The sequence below is a fragment of the Pavona decussata genome, unplaced genomic scaffold, assembly GCF_977016875.1.
Source record: "Pavona decussata unplaced genomic scaffold, jaPavDecu1.1 SCAFFOLD_262, whole genome shotgun sequence".
In the NCBI taxonomy this organism is placed as follows: domain Eukaryota; kingdom Metazoa; phylum Cnidaria; class Anthozoa; order Scleractinia; family Agariciidae; genus Pavona; species Pavona decussata.
This window is the reverse complement of record NW_028145665.1, coordinates 714468-728179: the sequence shown is the minus strand read 5'-3', so window position 1 is coordinate 728179 and position 13712 is coordinate 714468. Positions and strand designations below refer to the sequence as shown.

General features: G+C 41.5%; 2 pseudogenes across 1 annotated transcript; both read right to left on the bottom strand.

Moving 5' to 3' along the window:
• Positions 1-226: 226 nt before the first annotated feature.
• LOC146456016 (uncharacterized) lies at positions 227-1237 on the bottom strand (annotated as a pseudogene).
• A 3478-nt stretch (positions 1238-4715) lies between these two features.
• Positions 4716-7309, bottom strand: LOC146456015 (uncharacterized; annotated as a pseudogene). Its single transcript, XR_014858902.1, has 3 exons — positions 6781-7309; positions 5692-6291; positions 4716-4994 (listed from the first exon to the last, which is right to left on the bottom strand). The product of XR_014858902.1 is annotated as an uncharacterized LOC146456015 (transcript).
• Positions 7310-13712: the final 6403 nt, after the last annotated feature.

Here is a 13712-nt window from a genome sequence, read left to right as displayed (position 1 = left end):
TTCTGCTGCGAAGCCAAACGAGAAAAGTATCCTTTGACAGGCTGTACCTCAACCCACTCTGAAACTGGGAAAGTTTTCTTTATTTGATCCAGCACGTCTGCTGGCATAGCTTTTTGGTAAAGATCCTTAGCTCCCTTGTTGATTAAATTTGTCAAAAATTCTTTGACACCCGAAGATATTCTCACCACCGCTTTCGGCTTCTTTAAGGCCCATCCTTTGCTCAGTCTTAAGTTCGCCACATGAACATAATCTGCTCTGCCAATTTTCTTGCCAGCATCTTTCACTGATGTCATTACAGCTGCCCACTGCCTACATACATTGTCGTATATGGACTTCTTCTCTGGAGTCATAACATGACGACCTGTGTCCATGTGCTCATCCGCCTCTTCAATTGTCTTGAAGGTGGCAATACAAGCAGGTTCAAGGCAGCTAAAAGTATTGACAGACTCAGTAACATCGTGTTTTCCCTTTGCCTGGTATTTCTTTTGTGTAACACGCGGTATCTTTTTCGTCCACTCCCCAATCCTTTCGAGCCCAGAGACATCTTGTTCATGCCAAGACCCCTTTATATCCATGCCTTCTCCAACATTGTAAGCTTGCCAGACGTGCATGCTCTTAGAAGTCAGAGAGAAATTATTGTATTTCGTTATTCCCGGAATCTTGTTATTAGCAGCGCCTGTTGACATCGCTGATTGGTCAATCTTGCATTCCGCAATGCTCGTTCCTGCAATTCCTGGTGGGGACTCCAAGCCTTTCTTTATGTCTTTCGCTCTTTCCACGCTGTGATTTTCAGCAACATAATGTCGAAGGCACTGTTTGCCAGGGGGGATCTTTCTGTCACATAAGTCCTAACCAGACTGCGGGTCAGAGAAATCATAGCGGATTACTTCGATACCTGACCTTCTGCTAGTGGAATTGATAGTTGATAGTGGTAGCATCCAGCATTATCACTTCTTAGGATCACTCTGCATACTGATTGATGCGATTCTTTGACACAGACAAGGACCTCTTCAAGTATACAAGAAACAAAAAACCAGTCCTGTTTGCAGCTGTCAATGGCAACCACATATGTGTGGATTGTGTGTTCACTTGTGGATACTACTGGACAGTCAGGATGGTTTGATTTGTGAACAACAGCAGAAAAGTGCCAAATAATTCCTTGCCTGGCAAACCATTGGGATTGCGTTTCTCTGAAACGCATGGGAAGTAATTTCATGGCCCAGTCATTAATGACCATGATGGTCTGGTCATCTAACCTCTTTAGTGTGTCTTGTCTCGCTTGATCTTGTTGAAAAGTCCTCAATAAATGAGCTTTCCAAGCATCGATGCTGGAAATGGCGTGATCTAAGTCCCACCTTACTCTCTCCTTTTGCTTCTCACTCAAGTCCAGATCTCCATTTCTGAGAGTATCTTCGATAGCTTTGAGAACATTAACAATACCCTAGCATTCGGGACACGCCTGGTTGTGATCGTGGCAACATTCACCATAAAATCTCTCCTCGAATGGATCCAATAGTGCAAACACAGTACAGTGATTAGCACAAGGCTCTTCCGGTCCTAGTTGACTCTTGTATACACTTTTGAGATAATTCTTTCCAGCGCTTAAAGATCGAAGGGTGTCTCGAGTCCACATTACACCCGCACCGTGTTGACCTAGATTCTCAACAAGTGAGGCTATCGTCTCGAATGCTTCTTCACCAGTCATAGGCGTGTTGTCTAACCCCTGCAAGGACTTTTGCTTTGATGCACTACAAACCTCTAGCAGATGGAAACGGGTATGCTCCTTTAGCGGCTCCTCATCAGGTAGATGATTTTCGATGCAGTCATTGTACGAACCATGAAAGGGATGGGGATTCTCTCACCTGAAGAAAGTTTCAATGTTTTTGTTGCAAAGGCTACGTCTTGGAGGAATGTGGATTTCGAAAAGAACTTAATAAAACCCTTAACTTTCTCCATGTTCAATCTGCATCGAAAAATCTCGTTCCTTGTCTTTGGTTCTCCACATCCTTTTTCTAACGCGTGCTTTCTAGCATTCTTTACTTGGCGTAATGAGATTCCTGGGAGAAGCTGTTGGAGTTCCAACTGAGAGAACCTGTCACTTATGAGTGATAATATCTGCGTTTTTGTTAACCGATTTGAACATTCATTGTCAGCCAGCAAAATTGCTTCGAGTCCCACATCGGTTGTGATGTTGTTAATTTTGTCCTCAACACTGAGAACAGCGACGTTTAACTACTCCTTCCCAAAGTTGCTCCTGCTGTGAAGGAGCAATGGTGTTTAGTACGTAAGAAACCACTTCGTCGGCTCTTATGATGAATTCTTCCTTCGACGCCCCACACAGTGCTTCCCACTTGCAGTCAACATGGTGAGTTAATGAGGTGAAGTTACCATCAGTTATGACAGCCATTGCATAGTTTAGTGTCTCAAGGTTTTTTCTCTCCCGTTCGCCCTCTGGTAAGCACATGCTTACTTTTTTTTTCCTGCGAAGAGCCGCTAGGGACAGAAAAAGCTGATCCAACGGATAAACGATAGTGTGCCGAAATGCGTGGTGGACATAATTACCTAAGTAAAGACTTTGGTGTTAAAGCGAATGCAGCTAGTTTCGTCACTTGCTCTTTATGTCTCTCAATAGCTGGGGTGGCTGGAGCATCAACAATTAGAGTTCGCGGTAGAATGTTTCCTGTCTTTATTCCAAATTCCAACTAGAAGCTGTTTTTTAACTATATCAAAATACAATAGCTAGCATGGAGGTTAAGATTGGTTGCCCTGTGATACGCATAATTTGAGGCGGCATTGCGACTTGGCGGAACAAATGTAAACACAGCAAAACAAATGTGCTAACCTTCGCGTTCGGTTCCCATGGCTGTCAATGCTAGATTGTTTATATTTTTTAAATGAGTCTAGTATGCAGTCAGTCAGTTAACATAAAATGAACCTGAACCGATGGGAACAACAGCGTTATGCAGCTCAAAAATGTCTTGTGACATCTTGGCATTTACTCGTCGGGTTTGTGTATTGCCCTTTCGTTGTCCCTTATGACTTGGGTGGCAACACATAGTCCTTTTTCGGCCGGTCCAGTCTGTTGTAAGATTCTTGTGGTGTCTGGGGAAACAGTCATTCCTCTCTTCTCATCTTCGGGGACGTCAAATCTACCTGCTCTGTTGAGAATCAAATCGGCTTTGGAGATCTTTGAACCCGTCCCGCCACGCTTGCTTCCCAAACCAAGACTGACGAGATGCGATTCAATATCTCGTGTACAGGAAAGCAAGGGACAAATCCTCAAACCAACACTTTCAGCGACACAAGGCGAATCCACAGACCAGAAAGAGCACTTCAGATCCATGGCAGAACCCAATGTATTACAGAAGAAAGATTTGTTGTTCTTTCAATTGTCTGTTATGTAATCAACATCAAGCTGTTCTTGCCGTGGCAAGTTTCACAGGTATTTGTTCCTGTTTTATTTTAATTAACAATTATCAACAACAGACTGACTCCGAGACTTAATCTATTATCAGGGAAAAGCTTGTTGTTACCAAGTTTAAAATGCAAATGTAAAAAGAAGCGAGAAATGGGTTCTGTTTATGATCACGTTTGACAATTGTCAATTACCTTGACATGTCACGTTTAATCAAATCAAGTGTGAGCTAACACCAATTGGATGTTATTCCTGCCCAAAATGTCGCTCAACTAAATCTTCCATGGAAGTTCTACCTGGGAGAGATAGGATAGTTTCATCGAGCTTATCCAAAAACAAAAAAGAAGAGGAGGATGTAACACCAATTGGATGTTGTTTCTGCCCAAAACGTCGCTCAACTAAATCTTCCATGGAAGTTCTACCGCGGAGAGATAGGATAGTTTCATCGAGCTTATCCAAAAACAAAAAAGAAGAGGAAAATGATGAAATAAAGAAAAATCCACTGTGGAACTTTATTAACAAAAATGCCTAGTCATCTTTAACTTCGAGCATGGCTCATGCATACCCATTTTAATGGCTAAAGTTTGAGTTTGCTGGTTTTGGGAGAACAGATGTTTGGCTTAAAAATATCGTGAAATTTTTAGAAAGGAACGCCGCACCTCTGGGAAAAACAGTTTCGAAATTGCCTCACATTTGACCTAAGACATTTTCGCGATCGCAAGGAAATTGCAAAGTTCTATAAAAAATTAAGTATTATGTTAAGTCGGGATATTTTCCTTTAACAAAGTTTTTTAGACGGTAAACAATACAAGCAATCGATATGAGTTCCCAGAAATTATGTGAAATATATTTTATTGAGCTTCAAATTCTGCATATTTTTTGCGTGACATCAGGGTCAGTGAGGGTCAAAACCAGGGGGGGTGGTCAAACTAAGAAACGCAACAGCGGGAGAATTGCTAAATAGCGTTATTCATTATCATTTCGGACAGACATTAAATGGTGACAGTTTGAAGGAAGTCGGCCGACCCCCATCTTTCACCTCTGCCTGGTTTTCTCAGACAATGACTCTTACGATGGTTTGAATAAATAATGACTGTAAAAGTACATCTAGGTGATAATGTTCCACTTCTCACAAGCTTCAATTTTAAAAATAAAATAATTTTGTTGTACGTTATAATGTTCAGGGAAGGCAATTGATTTGACTGAGACAGTTCACAAGATAATCGTCACAATCATACAGATTCACAATAGCTGCAACAGAGATGGCCAATACATTTTGTGTTTGTGGCATCAAGACTGTTCAAAAGAAACTGTCTAAGACAAGAGTCCTCAAGGAGGCAAAATTGGCGAATGTCTTCGCTCGTGCCTTCACGATTCTTTGCAAAGGCTCTGTTGTTGTAGTAAAGCACTGCAGAAGATTGTTGGCCACCATGGCCTGCCCGTCCAGTTTCTTGAAAATAGAGACCTTAAGATCGAAGTTTGGCCATCTTACCCCAAACGCCAAACCGCGGTTTGCGGTTAGCGGTTTCACGTTAGCCGTCTTCCCATATTTGGGATTTAAGATCCACGGGTGATAGCACTGGTGAATTATGAGAAATTAGTACAAAAACAAGACGGCTGCTGCTCGAAGGTGAGATGTGAAATTTAATGTGTTTGTTGGATTTTATTGATTAATGAGAGCAGAACACTAAATCACTGACCCTCTTTAAATCAGACAAGACTACAAAGATCTGCTGGACATTATGCAGCTGGATGATAGCAGTTCTGAAGGCTCGTCTTCGAGCGATGAAGATCTCGATTTCTTATTTCTAGTATGCATTCATATATCATCAGAAACCTGCTTTTATTTTACTTTGTTTATCGTAGTTTAACCACAAAGTAATCCAACTGGCAAAACAGTTCCAGCAAGAAATAGCCGGCTGCCATGTTTGTTTTCAATTCATTCGTTCGTTCACTTCTATTTCAGCTGAGAAATCGTCTTCAAAATTACGTTTCTATGAAAAAGAACTTGATAATTAACAAGCGAAATAGTTCTAAAAAGTAGTATTTCCTCTCAAACGTGGGATTGTGATGTTTTAGGGTGCAAAAAAACTTGCAGTAAATCACTTACGTCTAGAGCGTGGTCTTGCCGTACAAACGTGAACCTCAAACCGCAAACCTGACCGCAAGGCACTGGTCACATGACTTCTTGACGTTCGCGGTTCGCGGGAAATGTCGAAAAACCTCGATCTTAAGGTCTCTAATATTATAATATATAATAATAATAAATATAATACCCTGATGGTGCGTGGTGGTCCTACATGAATGATACTTCTGATTGATGGGATGTCCACGCCCATCCTCATTGTGACTGTAGCAAATACAACCCTTAGTGTTGATGACGGTGATGAAAGTTCGTTTAAAATCATATCTTTCATTGTCCTTGCTTTTGGAGCATGGTACTGACCAAATAGCCTGTTTTCAGGCTTTGTATCCGCACTTGAAGAAACCTCGTTCCCAGGATTTTGAGGTGAGTAATATTGTTCCTCACCAAGCTGCTTTTGAAAATATTAAAGGAAACTCCACACCACCTTAAGGGTAAATACAAGATGGTGTTGGGATAATCCACCTTTTTCTCTTTGAGGCCAAGAGCAATGGGTTTCAAAACTTCCTCATAAAAGTCCACATCATCTCCTTGACGCAAAACTTTCTTGTAGAAGATGTTTGGGCGGTTCGGATTTCCAATGACTTCTAAAGGAGTTTGTAAATTGAGGGATTCCTTGATTGCCGCCACATCTCTCTTGCTAGCCGTAGCAGTAAGAGCTACCACAGGTACAGTGGGGAAGGTGGCACACAGCATTGCAAGGTTTGCATAATCCTTGCAAAAGTCATCGCCCCTAAAAAGGAAGATAAAGAATGTTACTTAAAAGATTTTACTTATTTTTATCTATAGACATGTTGATTTTTTCAATGCAAATGTCCAGTCCACAAATAAATTCGAATAAATAAATAATAAATTCCATTTCATTTTGTGATAACTGTTTATGAATGAGATCAGATTTGGACAAACATTTAAGAATGAAAGTTAGCAATACGAGTTTTGCACAATGTTTCGAAGTTGCCAGGAAATCATTTTTCACACCTCTCACCCCATACATCATACTGTTTGAACTTTATTTTTGTCACTTGAAAATTATTTCATGGCGACATCAAAACGTTGTGAAAAACTCTTATCGCTATTTTTTATTCTCAATTGTTTATGAACTAGAAAAATAAATGGCTAGGAAGTATACTAATTACAGTAGCCTGGATGCCAATTTTAACAGGATGAGACCAATGAGCTGTTCAAGCAGTAAGAAATAATACTGAGTATCAACATCACTTACCATTCTATGATACAGTGGGCTTCATCAACAATTATTCCTTGAACACATCGTTGATACGGCGCGCTTTGGAAGAGCTCAATTCCCTTTTTTGCAAGACAAAACAGCTTCAGCTTGTGTGAAAATGATGTCATACTTCGCATCTTTTAGCCAAGAGGAGTTCGTTTCGCACGTCTCTTCCAGCTCATGTTCGTTGGTGTTCTTGGCGTTTCTTACATTTAGAGGATAGCGGCTTTGAGTTTTCTCTCGATGCTTCTTTTGATTTGGTGAGTCATAAGGGAGTTCAACGGTGAAACAACGACAATAACTGGATGGAATGGCAATTCTGTCTGTGTCGATCGAGAGTTCGTTTTGTGAAAGAAAAATCCGGGTAAAAGATAGAAGATGATCGATATCCGTATCCTGTTGGCAGTACAGCGATAACATCTCTTCCAAAGTAAATTGCCTCCAGGCACTTGACTTGTTTTGGTTTCAGATTTATGTTCCAGTAGCTGCTATTAACAATCGCAAAGTGAAGGCTGCTATAAAACATGGCGGATCTCAACAATCGACGTTTGGCGCAACAAAACTTCCAGGATCAGGGACCTCTGCTGAGGAATTTTTTCTTTCTTGGAGACACGTGACCTGCCCCAACCAGGGTCCCTCCTCTCTCGCTCCCTGGGACGTTAAGAGGAGAGACCTTGGGAACGAGGTTGAAACAGTACATGTACAATTGTACAAAGGAGAAGAATTTTAGTCCTGATAACAGTTCCTGCATCAGAAAAGCTATTTTTGGCCACTTTGAATGATCAACTACGACAAGCAAGTGCCCTTTCTATGGAATCTCTGGTAAGTCCACAGCAATTTCACTCCACGGTCCTTGGGGTAGTGGTGTAGATCTTATCAGTTCTGGTTTTGGTCTGGGTCCAACCAGTTGGCATGGATAGCAGGCTCTGATTACCTTTTCAACTTTTTTGTCAAGCTCTGGCCACCACACTTTCTATCTTAATCGAGATTTTCTTCCCACCATCCCGTAGTGACCCTCAAGCGCGAGTTGGATGGGCTGCTTCCACAATTTCTCTGGCATGACAACCTTGTCTCCTCTCATGACCAGCTGTCCAATTATCCAGGGTTCATCTTTAATGGCTTTGTAGGTTGTTCCCTGGAGTTTCCACCAATCACCAGAGGTGATGGCATGGCGAACCAGTTGCAGGGTGGCGTCTCCCTCTGATTCTCTCTCAACTAGGTGAGGCGATAATGCTGCAGGTATGGCATCAGCAACTATGCTGTGTGCATATTCTTGTTTGCTTGATGGCTCTGTCAGGTACACTATCTACTGGTAATCTGCTCAATGTGTCAGCAGTATTTTCTTTGCTAGGGATGTGTCTCATACTATACTTAAACTGTTACATGTATAGCATCCATCTTTGGATTCTGGCTGAAGGTGGTTTTGAATGTGGATCAAGAACAGTGACCAGCGGCTTATGGTCAGTGCAGATTTCAAACTCATTTCCATGGATGTACAGGAAGAAATTTTCACAGCCCCACTTTACTGGGGCTTCCCTCTCAAACTGAGAATATCTGCTTTCTGGTGGAGTTAGTTTACGGCTAGCATGGTGTACAGGTCTGTACTGGCCATCTTCTTGTTTCTGTTCCAAGACAGCTCCAATACCTACTGGAGAGGCATCTGTGGTGAGACGGGTCTCTGCTCCTTGTTTGAAGAATGCCATGAGTGGTGCCTGTGTCAGCTGCTTTTTGACCGCTTGGAAAGCATTCTCCTCAGCAGTGCCCCATTTCCATTGGATGTGCCTTGGTCAGATCCCATGGTGGGCTGGAAATGATCGCAAAGCTTGGGGTAAACCTTGAACAATATTGTGCCAGGCCAAGGAGGCTTTGCAGCTCTGATTGGTTCTTTTGTCTTGGTGCCTGTGCAATGGCTTCAACTTTGTCATCAGATACTTGTAATCCTTTGTTAGTTAACACATTTCCAAGGTACTCCATGCTACTCACACCTATCTGGCACTTGTCATAGTTCAAAGTTAAACCACTCTCTTCTAATTTCTTCATCACTTGATTCAGCCTTTCATCCTGCTCTTCTTCTGAGGCACCAATTACACAGATGTCATCGTGAATATTGTGTGCAATCTTTGAGGATCTGCCAGATGATGTGTTGAAATTTCTCAATGGCTATATTCACACCAAATAACAGACGCCTGCAGCGGTAAAGACCACTAGGCCCTGCAAAAGTGGTTATGTCTGTTGACTTTGGAGTAAGCTCAACTTGGTGAAATGCCATATTCAAATCTAACTTGGAGAATACTTTTGCCCCTGATATTTCTTGCAGAGTCTCTTCAATAGTTGGCACAGGGTCCTTCTCTCTCAGTATCGCTCGATTAGCTTGCCTCATGTCTAAACACATGCGCACATCACCATTTGGTTTTTCCACGACAACAAGGGGATTAATCCAACTTGTAGGCTCATTCACTTTTTCTAACACACCAAGTGTTTCAAGTTCCTCTAATTTGTCCACAACCTTTTGTTTCCTGCTGAATGGAATTCTTCGCATAGCTTGAGCAACAGGGGTGACAGTTTCATCTACATGCAGCTTTACCCGAATTTTTTTTTAATTTTTCAAAGCCAGTAAACACTTGTGGGTACGTTGCTTTTAGTGCAGCCTTCTTATCAGTGACATTTCTGGATTCACAAGCATTTACAGTCACGCCTATTTTCAGGACGCCTAATTCTTCAGAGGAACTTCTGCCCAACAGTATGTCTGCTGTGCCTGGCATTACAAAGAACTCAGCCGTCAATGACGTTTGTGTATCAGGTACAAAAATGTTCAAGATGCATCTTACACTAAGCTTTAAGGGCTCCTGAGCTGCATAAGCATAAACGTTCCTGTCAGTCTTCAACAACTCTAGCTTTCCTTTGGACACTTTATCAAACACTTACTCAAACATTAGGTTACAGGTAGCACCTGAGTCTATGATGACATTGACAGGCTCATTTTCGATCATAAGAGGTAAAGTGCTCGACTCACCATCTGAAGTGCTGAAGACATAGTATCCATCGTCTTCACTGGCGTCGCTTCCTTCCATGTTACTTTGGTCAGGCTGGTCGCCTATCTCTCATACTCTTGCTTGTTTCTTCCAGATTTCCCTGTACGTGTGTTATTGCCTCTTCCCTTACCCTGTTTATCCTGTTTCGTACAACAACAGAGTTCCATGTGCCCATGGTTTCCACATTTGCTGCAAGTATGCTTATGGGAAACTTCACAATTGTTTGCCACGTGACCTGTCTTATCGCACCTCCAACATTTGCCCTGCCATGGCCGCTTGCCCTTCGCTCCTTTATCACCTTTATTTCGGTCGTCTCAGGTACGATTCACAGCGTCTTCACAAACAAGAACCATAGCATCTTTATGTTGGTAAGTGCTGACAATTTTCAGAAGTCCGGAAAGGCCGAGGTTTTCTTTGCGGTAGAACTTGCTCTTCAGTTCTCTATTCATGACACGCGAAATCACAATATCTCTCACCTGGTTATCTTGTTCTTCACCATAGTCACAGTGTTCGGCCAAACTTTTCAAACACGTAACAATGTTGTTGATCGTTTCACCCAGGTTTGGTTTGCTCACAAACAGTTTTTGTCTTGCTAAAGGTACATTCTTCTTGACTGTTATGTGATTCGACAGACATGCCATCGCTTTATCAAACTGTTTAGCCTCACCTTGTACTTCGACCGGTTACGTCTTGAAGACTTCGCAGACTCCTGGGCCGGCAAGATGCAAAAGTAAAGCTCGCTTTTGCACTTTGTCATCTACTCCTGAAGCTACCATGTACAGTTCGAACTCGGCTTTCCACTTTTCCCAGTGCTGTGCTAACGTGGCCGGTTCAAGATAAACCAATTAATGTAACCCCCAATGTAGCATTTGCGGATCAAACAAAGACAGGTCAACAGCACAACGTTTTTAATCCCCCCTTCAAGATGGCATCCATTGATGTTCATTTTCCAAATAAGGAAATACCATATATTGACATACACTACAATGCAGTACTGCCAAGCTGTTAAAAAGAGTATCATGTCCCTGTTTAATTTAAAACCATAGATGTCAAAGGGATAAATTTTTTTTTTTAATTCCATCCACAAATTAACTCAGCTACAGCTAAACCTCCCCGACCTCTCATTGGTGGCTATCCTGTAGCCTTATTGGCCAATAAGTGGTCACTGACTATTAAGCTGGTCTGAAGGTAACAAGAATATATGATTATTTGCCAAGAATAATTCCTCACTAAGCGAGGTTAATATATTTGTTAGGCCAAAGGCCTGTGCTCGGGAGCTAAGCCGCGCAAATTCGAGCGGAGAGTATATTTATATATATATATATATATATGTGTATATCTTTGAAGATGTCCGTGCTGTTGCCTGGCAACAGTGCGGAAACATAGTATGAATGACATCAGACAAAGGGAAGGTTTCTAGCCAGCAACAGTTTGGAAGACAGGCTGGCGCCGGATGGAGTTTGTTGGAGCAAAATTTGAATACATCGGGAAAGTTTTGCATTCAGTGCTGGATTAAATTTCAACTGCAATGTTCATCACTATTCACTGCATGGAAATATCTCTGCAGAATGTTTTCCCTTTCTTCCAGAAATATTTTTTGGGAAAGCTTGCATTGAAGAAATAACACGTTTTGTGCCGCGGTAAAATAATTTTCTGTGGGAAATAAATTCATCAAACACGACAGCGCTGCACACATTTTGACAAAATTTTAAACCTGAGCTGAGCTTTACTGTTCCTTGTTTTAATTTCTGCAATAAAGTATTGTTGACAGTACCTGAGATACCAATTCTCCTGAAAATTCTCTCAATGGTGGAATGTTACATCATATAATTTCTGGTCGCAGTCCCTCGGTGCATTTACATGCTCCTCGTGCAGTTTGTGAAAAGGTGAGTTTTTAGGATGGAGTCAGGTAGTGGGAAGTTTGAAGACGAGAGGGGGGTTTGCACAAAAGATGAAGGTGATCAGATGGAGACCTATATATTCAGTATAAAGTGTTGCCATCTCTTCTTTCCTGCCTTCCCCTCCATCCCTGCATTATGTGATTAAAAATTACTATAATGTAAACTCGCTATTCTATTGGTCTATCTATCAAAATACTGCTTTTGAGCTATTATGGGGACATGGGTAGCTTGTTTCATCGAGTAAGCAGTCCAAGCTTGCGAATTAGTAAGACTTAAGTAAGACTGGGCGCTGTCGTTGAATATTTTGTGAGTTTGGACAATGGTAAGGATAAAATAATTCTTCATGTTTGACCTATAGTGTTAATTTATCTTTACTCTTTATAACAATCGATTTTAGGCTTCAAATGGGAATGTAAATCTGACGCATAACAGTAGAAATGAGCCACTCTATCACATCTAGTATTGAATTGCAGGCGGAATTGCCATTATTGAGAGGATGATCTTGGATTTAAACTTCACTTTCCTAAGAATACATCTTTTCCTTCTTTCACAATCAATAAGTCTTCCGATAACACTATTGTTCCAAGCAGTGACAGTGGGAATGTCACCTCTTCTAGCTCGGTAAGCTTGCATTGTTTAATGGTTGGTCATCGAGTGAAGTGATGACTTTTTTCTCAGAAAGTAGCGTCACTCCTTAAGGTCTTCTATAAACGTATATCTGCGATTTACAATGGGCTCTTTAATGCACACGTTTATCGCGATCCTGGGGGATCTTTTGCGTTGAGGCGGCGATATTTTGCGATAATGTCATCTCAAAATGACGGTTTCAAAAACTGTCGTGCAAGCATGGCAGCACGGTGCTTAAATAGGTTTGGCACGCACAGATGAAAATTTTATTGCTGTGAATGAACATGTGACGTTCGATTGTGTTGTTTATTTCTTTTCATTTGAGTTTAAAAAGCTTCTGACACTGTTCAAGGAACACTAAATAATATTTGTTTTGTGGTGAACATGTACCATATACAGCGGATACACCTTTTTTTTAAAGGTAAGCGAAAAAGAGTGATTATAAATTCGATGAGGAGAAATTTACTTAAAAGACTTTTTCTTGAGTGTGAAAATGGCCACGGTAAATAATAATGAGCTTAAATTCCAATAAATTATAGCATTTTCAAATTAAAGGGATCTGATTTACTTGGACAACTCCCCTTTTCAGACGCTTTGAGATGCTTTCGCTTTGCTCAAAGTTTTTATTTTATTTATTTATTTATTTTTTTGTTCAAAGGTTTTTGTTTAAATTAGTAAGTTACCATAGAAATTTTCACCTTCGCGCCTCTCCAGAAAATACCTTTTCAAGCCTTTTCAGTAGGCTGTTAACATTGCTGGCTCATATTCTTTGCCGAAAGTTTCTTTTCTGGTGTCTCTTATCTCTAGAAAAAAGTGCTTCAAAAGCTCTGCCGCATTGTCTTTCATGGTTCAGGCCTGTCAATTCATCTTCTTGTCATAGGTTTGGCTGGTGCACCAACGACCGCCTCGGTGGCAGGACCATGTGCTTGCAAACCGCCATCTTTTCCACCATTGGAAACCAGGCCTGTGTTGGCCAGTGCGGGAGTACTCCTCCTTTATTTTCTTCAGTACCGCCAATGATCCTGAAAGGCGGGAAGGCATAAAATTTTAAAAGAGACCAATCTATTGTGAACGCATCCACAGCCCATGCCCCCGGTTTGGGTCTGTAAGCGGCGTATACATCACCCCAGGGAAAGATGACACTATTGGCGCTCATAGGTTCTGTTACCATCCGTAGTCAGATCTTTTTCCTCTACCTTATCAAAATCGAGGACAAAAATGCCTGACTGAGTCACACCTTGAGGCACACCAGAGCACACCTCCAGGGTTCGAAATTTACTTTTATGTCCAGTTGCCCCTGGGGGAACCACAAGACTTGGTTTGGTTGTTCAAGCTCTTGCCCCAGTTTAAGCCAAGAAACTAATACAGG